Source organism: Pleurodeles waltl, unplaced genomic scaffold (genome assembly GCF_031143425.1).
Source record: "Pleurodeles waltl isolate 20211129_DDA unplaced genomic scaffold, aPleWal1.hap1.20221129 scaffold_69, whole genome shotgun sequence".
In the NCBI taxonomy this organism is placed as follows: domain Eukaryota; kingdom Metazoa; phylum Chordata; class Amphibia; order Caudata; family Salamandridae; genus Pleurodeles; species Pleurodeles waltl.
Window position 1 is genome coordinate 2,275,419 of NW_027150390.1, and position 5,412 is coordinate 2,280,830.

Consider the following 5,412-nt stretch of genomic DNA (forward strand, 5'->3'; position numbering starts at 1 on the left):
ATGCTCAGGTTTTGGCCTTACCTGGGAGCCAGAGGTGCACCCGGTGAGGGCTTGCCCGATATGAGCGTTTGGGAGCGTTCGGGACGTGAGTGGACTTAGGACTGGAAGTTCTGTCCATTCGAAGCAGCCAACCTTCCTGCTGCAGACAGGGGCTGTTCCCTTGGGTTTCTTTCACCTTGCTCTTGGATAAATTTGGTTGTATGCTGCAGTTGCCTGCGATGACTACAAGGTGGCGCTGCTTTCAGGTAAGAGCACAAATATGCAGAAAATATTGGGGACTTTTGCCACATTTATCGGTGGTGGGTCTCGCACATTTTTTCCAGGGGAGAGATATTGACCTGAAACACTTTTTACTGCAGAGATGCTGCAGTTCTAAAGGCTGGTCGGGCAGAAGGGCTTAGCCGTTTCATTGCCTGCCCCCCTGCAGCCCATTTATTACCAGCAGTTGTGAGTGGTGACTGCTGTTTGTAAAATATAAAAATTTCAGGACATAGAAAGTCGCAGACGGGGCTTTTGGGATGCCTGCCTATGTCTTTGTTTATTATTTATCTAATAGCTGAGTAATCTGGTCAAGATATTTCTCTCTTTTTTAACATATTGCGTTAGAATAGCTACAGCTTGCTTAATGTATAAATATTAGCACTGCGTTGGCCGGGAATCGAACCCGGGTCAACTGCTTGGAAGGCAGCTATGCTCACCACTATACCACCAACGCTCCGTGGCATATGTTTTTTTTAAACTCTAGACATCACAACCCTGAGTTCAATGGCTATATTGCACCAGTATCAGAGGTATTTTTGGTTTACAGACCAACATGAAAATCAGGAAAAAAGTTCTTGCAATTGCTAAGGAACTGGAGATTGAAACCAATGCAAAACCTGCGCAGAAAAGGAGAAAGGGAAAGCAGCAGTTCAAATCATTGAAATAAGCATATATTGGCAGCAAGGGAAAAACAGCAGGGTAGAGAAAGAAAACAGCTCCACGAAATTCACAGGAGATTGATAATAGCAGGACAAAAAAAGGGAATAATAAAGTTCCAAGCAGCCTCAGAAAGAAGTGCGAGGGTCCCATCTTTCGTTAATGGTCATAACTGTGCATCATTTCCTTTGAAGTGTAGGGTTGATTCTCTGACCATCTGTCTCCCTGACTTTGAGTAGAGACCGATAGTTGAGCAGTCTCTTCCCACAAAAAGCTGGCACAAGCCTGCTTTTTTCCGCTCTGGCAGCGTGGAAACGAGAGAGTGGTCCTCACAAGAAAAAAAATCAATCCATGCTAGCAGAGGATGGTTTCGATCCATCGACCTCTGGGTTATGGGCCCAGCACGCTTCTGCTGCGCCACTCTGCTTCCTGCTCAAAATGCTGTGGTTATGCAGATCAGGAGCCTTCAGAGGAGTGGCATGGGATCGCTGGAGCTATTCTGGCAGGGCTCTCACCTCATTTGCCTAAGAATGTCACAAGGCATGCTGGGTGCAGAAAATCTTCGCCTTCCCCTCTCACAGTCAGTCATAGGGGAAAGTCAAGGCCCTCTCAGTCACTAGCCATGCCACGCCTTTGTCAAGACAGAAGCACCCCCACCCGCTCCTTCTCTGTGATCCTGCGCTACCATGCTCAGGTTTTGGCCTTACCTGGGAGCCAGAGGTGCACCCGGTGAGGGCGAGTGTTCGGGACGTGAGTGGACTTAGGACTGGAAGTTCTGTCCATTCGAAGCAGCCAACCTTCCTGCTGCAGACAGGGGCTGTTCCCTTGGGTTTCTTTCACTTTGCTCTCGGATAAATTTGGTTGTATGCTGCAGTTGCCTGCGATGACTACAAGGTGGCGCTGCTTTCAGGTAAGAGCACAAATATGCAGAAAATGTTGGGGACTTTTGCCACATTTATTGGTGGTGGGTCTCGCACATTTTTTCCAGGGGAGACATATTGACCTGAAACACTTTTTACTGCAGAGATGCTGCAGTTCTAAAGGCTGGTCGGGCAGAAGGGCTTAGCCGTTTCATTGCCTGCCCCCCTGCAGCCCATTTATTACCAGCAGTTGTGAGTGGTGACTGCTGTTTGTAAAATATAAAAATTTCAGGACATAGAAAGTCGCAGACGGGGCTTTTGGGATGCTTGCCTATGTCTTTGTTTATTATTTATCTAATAGCTGAGTAATCTGGTCAAGATATTTCTCTTTTTTTTAACATATTGCGTTAGAATAGCTACAGCTTGCTTAATGTATAAATATTAGCACTGCGTTGGCTGGGAATCGAACCCTGGTCAACTGCTTGGAAGGCAGCTATGCTCACCACTATACCACCAACGCTCCGTGGCATATGTTTTTTTAAAACTCTAGACATCACAACCCTGAGTTCAATGACTATATTGCACCAGTATCAGAGGTATTTTTGGTTTACAGACCAACATGAAAATCAGGAAAAAAGTTCTTGCAACTGCTAAGGAACTGGAGATTGAAACCAATGCAAAAGCTGCGCAGAAAAGGAGAAAGGGAAAGCAGCAGTTCAAATCATTGAAATAAGCATATATTGGCAGCAAGGGAAAAACAGCAGGGTAGAGAAAGAAAACAGCTCCACGAAATTCACAGGAGATTGATAATAGCAGGACAAAAAAGGGAATAATAACGTTCCAAGCAGCCTCAGAAAGAAGTGCGAGGGTCCCATCTTTCGTTAATGGTCATAACTGTGCATCATTTCCTTTGAAGTGTAGGGTTGATTCTCTGACCATCTGTCTCCCTGACTTTGAGCAGAGACCGATAGCTGAGCAGTCTCTTCCCACAAAAAGCTGGCACAAGCCTGCTTTTTTCCGCTCTGGCAGCATGGAAACGAGAGAGTGGTCCTCACAAGAAAAAAAATCAATCCATGCTAGCAGAGGATGGTTTCGATCCATCGACCTCTGGGTTATGGGCCCAGCACGCTTCCGCTGCGCCACTCTGCTTCCTGCTCAAAATGCTGTGGTTATGCAGATCAGGAGCCTTCAGAGGAGTGGCATGGGATCGCTGGAGCTATTCTGGCAGGGCTCTCACCTCATTTGCCTAAGAATGTCACAAGGCATGCTGGGTGCAGAAAATCTTCGCCTTCCCCTCTCATAGTCAGTCATAGGGGAAAGTCAAGGCCCTCTCAGTCACTAGCCATGTCACGCCTTTGTCAAGACAGAAGCACCCCCACCCGCTCCTTCTCTGTGATCCTGCGCTACCATGCTCAGGTTTTGGCCTTACCTGGGAGCCAGAGGTGCACCCGGTGAGGGCTTGCCCGGTATGAGTGTTCGGGACGTGAGTGGACTTAGGACTGGAAGTTCTGTCCATTCGAAGCAGCCAACCTTCCTGCTGCAGACAGGGGCTGTTCCCTTGGGTTTCTTTCACCTTGCTCTCGGATAAATTTGGTTGTATGCTGCAGTTGCCTGCGATGACTACAAGGTGGCGCTGCTTTCAGGTAAGAGCACAAATATGCAGAAAATGTTGGGGACTTTTGCCACATTTATCGGTGGTGGGTCTCGCACATTTTTTCCAGGGGAGACATATTGACCTGAAACACTTTTTACTGCAGAGATGCTGCAGTTCTAAAGGCTGGTCGGGCAGAAGGGCTTAGCCGTTTCATTGCCTGCCCCCCTGCAGCCCATTTATTGCCAGCAGTTGTGAGTGGTGACTGCTGTTTGTAAAATATAAAAATTTCAGGACATAGAAAGTCGCAGACGGGGCTTTTGGGATGCCTGCCTATGTCTTTGTTTATTATTTATCTAATAGCTGAGTAATCTGGTCAAGATATTTCTCTTTTTTTTAACATATTGCGTTAGAATAGCTACAGCTTGCTTAATGTATAAATATTAGCACTGCGTTGGCCGGGAATCAAACCCAGGTCAACTGCTTGGAAGGCAGCTATGCTCACCACTATACCACCAACGCTCCATGGCATATATTTTTTTTAAACTCTAGACATCACAACCCTGAGTTCAATGACTATATTGCACCAGTATCAGAGGTATTTTTGGTTTACAGACCAACATGAAAATCAGGAAAAAAGTTCTTGCAACTGCTAAGGAACTGGAGATTGAAACCAATGCAAAAGCTGCGCTGAAAAGGAGAAAGGGAAAGCAGCAGTTCAAATCATTGAAATAAGCATATATTGGCAGCAAGGGAAAAACAGCAGGGTAGAGAAAGAAAACAGCTCCACGAAATTCACAGGAGATTGATAATAGCAGGACAAAAAAAGGGAATAATAACGTTCCAAGCAGGCTCAGAAAGAAGTGCGAAGGTCTCATCTTTCTTTAATGGTCATAACTGTGCATCATTTCCTTTGAAGTGTAGGGTTGATTCTCTGACCATCTGTCTCCCTGACTTTGAGCAGAGACCGATAGTTGAGCAGTCTCTTCCCACAAAAAGCTGGCACAAGCCTGCTGTTTTCCGCTCTGGCAGCGTGGAAACGAGAGAGTGGTCCTCACAAGAAAAAAAATCAATCCATGCTAGCAGAGGATGGTTTCAATCCATCGACCTCTGGGTTATGGGCCCAGCACGCTTCCGCTGCGCCACTCTGCTTCCTGCTCAAAATGCTGTGGTTATGCAGATCAGGAGCCTTCAGAGGAGTGGCATGGGATCGCTGGAGCTATTCTGGCAGGGCTCTCACCTCATTTGCCTAAGAATGTCACAAGGCATGCTGGGTGCAGAAAATCTTCGCCTTCCCCTCTCACAGTCAGTCATAGGGGAAAGTCAAGGCCCTCTCAGTCACTAGCCATGTCACGCCTTTGTCAAGACAGAAGCACCCCCACCCGCTCCTTCTCTGTGATCCTGCGCTACCATGCTCAGGTTTTGGCCTTACCTGGGAGCCAGAGGTGCACCCGGTGAGGGCGAGTGTTTGGGAGCGTTCGGGACGTGAGTGGACTTAGGACTGGAAGTTCTGTCCATTCGAAGCAGCCAACCTTCCTGCTGCAGACAGGGGCTGTTCCCTTGGGTTTCTTTCACCTTGCTCTTGGATAAATTTGGTTGTATGCTGCAGTTGCCTGCGATGACTACAAGGTGGCGCTGCTTTCAGGTAAGAGCACAAATATGCATAAAATGTTGGGGACTTTTGCCACATTTATCGGTGGTGGGTCTCGCACATTTTTTCCAGGGGAGAGATATTGACCTGAAACACTTTTTACTGCAGAGATGCTGCAGTTCTAAAGGCTGGTCGGGCAGAAGGGCTTAGCCGTTTCATTGCCTGCCCCCCTGCAGCCCATTTATTACCAGCAGTTGTGAGTGGGGACTGCTGTTTGTAAAATATAAAAATGTCAGGACATAGAAAGTCGCAGTCGGGGCTTTTGGGATGCCTGCCTATGTCTTTGTTTATTATTTATCTAATAGCTGAGTAATCTGGTCAAGATATTTCTCTTTTTTTTAACATATTGCGTTAGAATAGCTACAGCTTGCTTAATGTATAAATATTAGCAC

The 5,412-nt window shown here is 46.9% G+C and overlaps 1 non-coding gene across 1 annotated transcript; it reads right to left on the minus strand.

The window, feature by feature from the left end:
- Positions 1-643: 643 nt before the first annotated feature.
- On the minus strand, positions 644-715 carry TRNAG-UCC (transfer RNA glycine (anticodon UCC)). Its single transcript has one exon. It is a non-coding gene; the product is annotated as a tRNA-Gly (tRNA).
- Between the last annotated feature and the right edge of the window lie 4,697 nt (positions 716-5,412).